This window comes from Coenobita brevimanus, chromosome 38 (genome assembly GCF_032717465.1).
Source record: "Coenobita brevimanus isolate Jiangsu-jjx chromosome 38, ASM3271746v2, whole genome shotgun sequence".
Taxonomy (NCBI): Eukaryota; Metazoa; Arthropoda; class Malacostraca; order Decapoda; family Coenobitidae; genus Coenobita; species Coenobita brevimanus.
The window spans coordinates 27246560-27254030 of NC_136991.1; the positions used below are offsets into that span (position 1 = coordinate 27246560).

At 44.4% G+C, this 7471-nt stretch overlaps 1 pseudogene; it reads left to right on the plus strand.

Moving 5' to 3' along the window:
* The first annotated feature begins 1028 nt into the window (after positions 1-1028).
* On the plus strand, positions 1029-1148 carry LOC145396681 (5S ribosomal RNA; annotated as a pseudogene).
* The last annotated feature ends 6323 nt before the right edge of the window (positions 1149-7471 follow it).

The window sequence follows — 7471 nt, forward strand, 5'->3', positions numbered from 1 at the left end:
CTACCACACCTGCACCATACCTAAACCTACCACAGACATTATGCTTACACCTCACCTACCACACCTGCACCATACCTAAACCTACCACAGACATTATGCTTACACCACACCTACCACACCTGCACCATACCTAAACCTACCACACTTGCAGCATACTCACACCCACAACACTTGCAGCATACTCACACCTACCACACCTGCACCATAGCCACACCTACCACACTTGCACTATACTCACATCCATCACACCTGCACTATACTCACACCCACCACACCTGCACCATACCTATACCTACCACACCTGCATCATGCAAACTCCTTCCACACTTGCCTCATGCCTACACCTACCATACCTGCATCATGCCTACACTACACCTACTACACCTGCACCACACCTACACCTACCACACCTGTACCATACCTACACCTACCACACCTGCACCATAGCTACATCCACCACACCTGCACCATACCCTCATCTACCACGCCTGCATCAAACTTACTCCTACCACACCAGCACCATACATATACCTGCCACACCTGCACCATGCCTACACCTGCCCCACCTGTACCATGGCTAAACCAATCACCTTGTCACCATATCCACACCAGCCGAACCAGTCACCATACCTACACTTACCACACCTGAACCGTGACAACACCTAACACATCTACTCCATACCTACATATACCACACCACCACATTTACATTTACCACATCTGCACCATACCTATACCTACCACATGTGCACCATACCTGCACCTACCACACTTTCATCATACCTACACTTACCCCACCTTCACCTGCCACACCTGCACCATACCTACACCTATCACACCTGCACCATACCTCCACCTACATTACCTGCACTATGCCCACACCTTCACTATACATACGTTGCCGTACCACACTTTCACCAACCACTCCTATTCCTACCACAGTTGCATCACACCCACACCACTCCTACACTACACTTACATCACACCTGCAGTACAATACAGTATTCCAAAATATATACCTACACCACATCTATATATAATACCACGTTGAGTACACCGCTTCCCGTCCGATCAGCGAAGTTAAGCAACGTTGGGTCTGGTTAGTACTTGGATGGGTGACCGCCTGGGAACACCAGATGCTGTTGGCATCCCTACGTGTTAAGTGGGGTTGGTGGAGGATTAGTGCCCCTCCCTGTAAAACAGTTAACTCTAAGCCCTTGGTCACCCCGTTTGGGATACATGGCATCTGGCAATGAATGAATGAACATCTATCTTGCATCACACCTACACCACATCTCCAGTACGCCGCACCTGCGTTACATCTATGTCACACTTATTCCACCAACAGCACATCCACAGTACATCATACCTACACTATGCCATCCGTACCTGCAGCACACGACACCTACTTCACACTTACCTCACACCTACTGTAAACCATACCTACACATCTGCTGTACAAGACGCCAACACCAAACTTATACCTGCATACCTACAATGCAGTACACCTACACCACACCCACATCACATTTACAGTGCATTACACCTGCACCACACTTACATTGAAAGTACATCCTACCGGCAGTACATTACACATACTGTAGGCTACACCACACCAGTAGTACACGATACCTAGGATACACCACACCTGGAGTGCACCACATCTGCACCACTTCCACAGCACATCTATAGTACATCACACCTACACCACACTTGCAGCACACTTTCACCACAACACACTTACACCACATACACGGTATACAACACCTACATCACACCTATAATTCACTGTACCTACATCACACCTGAACTTGTTACAATAGGCGTATGATGCATCTACACCATACCTGTGCAAAACCTACACCACAACTACGCCTGCCATACTTGAACCGCCTACCCCACGGATACACCACACCAGACTCATTTATGCTCTATTTACATATACTCGTCATTCACATGCACCACATCTACAGTACGTACGTAACACTTTATATCTATTCTGTACTTACCTGGTACATCTTCATTGGACTTGCACCACCCCTGCACACCCAAACCACGCTTGCTTTACCCTTGAGCAACTAGCACCACACCTAGCACATCATCTACCACGTGAATACTTTGTTCCACACCTAACGCTTGTCGAACCCATATCAGTCTTCCACCATACCTACCTCTTCTACAGTAGGATTGATTCCATACCTACACCACACTTGCCAAACCTACTGCACCTTTACCAGAACCGCTGCATACTCATTACACTTCCCACATCACCAATACTGTACTCCACACCTGCCAAATCTACCACACCAACGCCTCATCTGGCAAATTCACTGCATCTTCTCAGCGACTGCCACACTCACACCACGCCTGCCACACTTGAACCATACTTGCTGCATGCTGATATTGTGAATTTGTGAAGATAGACTACAAGAGTTTCTGTCCAACTTAATCCATGTTTAGTGTATTGATATGTATGTTCAATCCACCTAAATAATTCACGACGCTGAATAAAGACTGATAGCATCCTCACCTACATCTACCCCTACACCTGCCCCTTAAATGCTGTGTAAATGATAATCCTATACTACCATACATACTCCATATCTATACCCAATCTCTGCCTACACCTGCCCTGTACCTGCGCCACAGCTAACAAACTTAACACTTCTTGTACCCCATACCTGCACGAATTATTTACATACCATGAAAGGTACAACTACACCCCACCAAGACCATAAGTAAACCGCACTGACACCTTAAGTACATGATAGTCATATATTTTCACAGTTACATTATTCCAGTTCAATAACTAGACTTCCTTTACTGTCACCCTACAGCTACAGCACATCTGTCACAATATTCCACTACTACACTACGGCTGCATCGCATACGCACTGCACCTGCTTATTAAGTACTGTACATTATAATATTTACACCACATTTCTACTGTAACTACATCTCATCACATCACATCTTCAACAAAACTGTATGCATACATCACGTCACATCACATCATCAACAAAACTGCATGCATACATCACATCACATCTTCAACAAAACTGTATGCATACATCACATCACATCATATCTTCAACCAAACTGTATGCATACATCATAGCTACACGATACACCACAATTACAAAATACATGCAACACAACTGTACCACAGCCACCAATAAGCCCTTCCCGCTTTTTCTGGCAAACAGTAAAAAACTTCCCCCTTAATGTTAATTTCCTCTATTTTCTCCTCACATAACCCTCAGGTGGTTGTGTAGCTGTTTCCTCCATTGACAGAACTTAAGTCAGTGATCAGACTTGCATTATATCCACCCCAGATGATTTATGTGCTCTTCTTATATCTATTCTTCTCTCTGGTAATTCTTTACAAATACTGTCACAGTCTTATAAACCTTACTTTCAGTCAAATGTTGCCTCAACACTAATAAAGTTTATGATCCAGACAAAGTCCTTTCTGTTGATCTCAAGAATTGTGCCTTTTGCTTACATCTGCCTAGCCAAACACTAACATTTTGTTTGTCTGCTCTTGCTAGAAATTTATTCTCCTTCATCCTGACCTGAAGAAGAGTGTCAGTTCCAGTTTTCTGTATGTAACCCAGTTGATTGAATATCTTTTGTTACCGCTGCTCTTTCATCTCTCTTAAGTTAGAAAAATTGGGAGCTTTTTGTCCTCCAGAATTTTTCTGGCCATCCGTAAGTGTACCGTTTGAGATACTGTAATAGCAATATTCTGAACATTTCATTCATAATCCTCATAAGTATCCTTTAGGAATTTTGGCACTAAATATGATTTCCAGACTATTCACTCAGTGTTTTTAGTCTTCCATCTTTGCCCGCGTCTCAAATTTCCTTTATGGTCTCTCTGTAGCTGCTTTTGCAGAAAACCACTGTTCTTCAAACTTTTAACATTGGTGCTGCTCAGGGTACTACGTTTTCATCAGTTCTCTATCCTCTAATTCTTTAGTAATCTTTCATGTTGTACATCATAGTCTAGCCACTTTTACGTTGATGACTCATCCCTTCATATTTCTGCCCACTTCTCGAAGTATTTATCACAGCAGTTACAAAAAACTTTACGTTATGAGACAAGACACGCCTGAACTCTACGTTGTCTGTCTTATGAACATGTGACAAAAGAAACCTAGTTGCTCTGAATAGCCCCAAAATTCAGTTCTTCCATCTTACCTGTTACACGACTCCGATCATCATCATCTCTCAGTACTATTAGCATGTCTATCATCTCCTGATCCTGCCTTGAATGACCAAATTACGTTTCTTTCCAAATCAGCTTCTCAGAAGATAAATGTATTAAAATGACTTTTTTTTTTTCTTACCCATTAAACAATAGAAAACTCAATACGGAGATAGCCACTTTGTGGAGATGAGTTCTCATGAGAGTGGAGTTTCATCATTAACAACATTTTTACTGAGAATGAATTTAATTGCTTTTCCTCACAACATCTGCTCACCTCTTTGTGACACACTTCATTTCCTTCTTTTATTGTACTGCTACACCACTCTTATTTTGCGGTTGGAATTACTACACACCTTCACCACAGCCAGTACACATTTGAACCAGAATTACTACACCTGCACCACAACTGTGAAAATTCTACACAGCAACATTCCTGCACCACATCTACCACACGCTTGCACTAAACCGTCGACACGCATGTACCATAATTACTACACACGCCTGCACCACAGCAACTGCACATGCCTACGCCATATCTACCACACTTGTCTCCACCATAATTACCAAACATGCCTACACTTTAACTACCACACATGTCTACATCATAACTACTACACATGCCTGCACCGTAGATACCGTACATACCTGCATCATCATCATCAAAATACACGCCTGAACCACAGTCACCACACACGCCGTCACCATACACCACACACACCTTCACCATAACTACCACACATGCCTTCACCATAACTACCACACATGCATTTACCTAGAACACATGCCTGCACCATAACCACCACACACTTCTGTACCCTTACTGCCACACAATTCTGCTCCAGAACTACCACACACACCTTCATCACAACTGCCACACACATCTTCATCACAACTACCACACACAACTTTACCACAACTACCACACACGCTATCACCACAGCTACCACACACGCCTGGAGCACAACTACCACACACATCTTCACCACAGCTATTACACACACCATCACTACAACTACCATAACGCCTACATCATAACTACCACACACACCTTCACAGCAACTCCCACACACCTTTACTACACATCTGCGCCACGACTGCCAAACACATCTTCACCTCAGGTGCCACACATTAGCATCACAGCACACCTGCACCACAGACCTGTACCAAACACCTGCACCATACCCATCACTCACACACATACAACACCACAACACACATGCACCACACACCTGTACCAAACACCAGCACCACAACAACCACACACCCTCACTTACTACCGCTACCACATACGTCTGCATCACAACTAAGATACACACCAGCACCACAATACACCCACACCACGCACCTTTACCAGAGAGCACAACAGCTGTCACACACATTTGCACCAAAACTGTTTGTCACTTGCACCAAAAAACCTGCACAGCAACAATCACACACACACACCTCCGTCGCAACTCTCACACACTTCTGCACCATAACTACTACGCACCTTCACCAAACACCACCACAACTGTCACCTACATCCCCACCACGCACACGCTTCCGTCACCAATGACATCAACCACACACGCCTGCACCTCGCCTCTGCATTACCGCTATTACACACAACTGCACCATAACAACCACGCATCTGCACCACACACCACGGCTATCACATACACCTTCACCATCTACATGCACCACACACTTGCACTGCAGCTACCAAACACCTGCATCTCGAACCTGACCGCAACTACCACACACCTTCACTACATACCTGCAATGCAACTACCACACCTCTGCACCACAACTACCAAACACCTGAACTATGCACCTGACCGCGACTGCCACACACCTACAGTGTAACTACTACACTCCACCGCAGCTACCAAAGACCTGCATCCCAACTACCACACACCTTCGCCGTAACTACCACATACCTGCATCGGAACAACCAAAACCTGCACCGCACCTACCAAACACCTGCACCACGGCTACCACACACCTGCACCGCAACTACCACACACCTGCACCGCAACTACCACACACCTGCACCGTAACTACAACATACCTGTATCGGAACAACCAAAACCTGCACCGCACCTACCAAACATCTGCACCGCAACTACCACACACCTGCATCACACCTGCCAGCGGACGCAATAAACACTAAGCCATTATAATACCTGGGAAAATGCATAATATTTTTCGCGTCAGAATTTCTTCCTCTTTCCCTCCTCTCTGCTTTCTCTCCCTTCTTCCCTCCTCTACTTTCTTTCTCTTCCTTCCTCCTCTACTTTCTTTCTCTTCCTCCCTCCTCTGCTTTCTCTTTCCCTCTTAAGTTTCTCACTTTCTCTCCTTCCTTCTTACTTCTCTTCCAAAATCTCTCTTTTCCTTTTCTGCCATTTTTGCTCTTTTATCTTTCTCTCCACTCGTATTCCCTTTCTTCGCCTGCTGCTCTCTCTCTCTCTCTCTCTCTCTCTCTCTCTCTCTCTCTCTCTCTCTCTCTCTCTCTCTCTCTCAGGACATGACTGCTTTCTTGTTTCAGTAGTCTCTCTCTCTCTCTCTCTCTGTCAGGACATGACTGCTTTCTTGTTTCAGTAGTCTCTCTCTCTCTCTCTCTGTCAGGACATGACTGCTTTCTTGTTTCAGTAGTCTCTCTCTCTCTCTCTCTGTCAGGACATGACTGCTTTCTTGTTTCAGTAGTCTCTCTCTCTCTCTCTCTCTCTCTGGCCAGAGGAGGGTAGTGACTTATGGCTCTGTGTTAAGTGAGCCGGAGAGTTACCACGCTTTACTTAATATAAATTTAAAATATTGCCTTTGCCCCAGAGCACAGATTTCACTTTGTTGCCTATTTATCTTTATTGTCTTATTTATTATGCCTTCCTTCGTTCCCTCCATTCCTTCAGTATAAATATTGCAACCAGATAACACGATTCATTAGTTTATTCTTTGCTATTTCTCCACATTATTTTATTTATTACTTCCTTTTATTTACATGTTGTTGTATGCATAACTCTGAGCATAACTCTAAAAACTCGTTCCCTTGACCCACTAGTTCTCCTACTTACCTTACACCTCGGCATATCACCACTTCGGTGCTAACATCTACGATCCATATTGAACACCAGTACACGCTCTCATGCAGGCCTGGTGCACAGACATTAGCGAGTTTTTTTTTTTTTTTTTTTTTTACAACTTCCCGGATGGTCTTTGATAAATCAGAAAAGTCTACTTTTGCAAAACTCAGATTCTTTAAAATGTTACCTTCCCCAACCG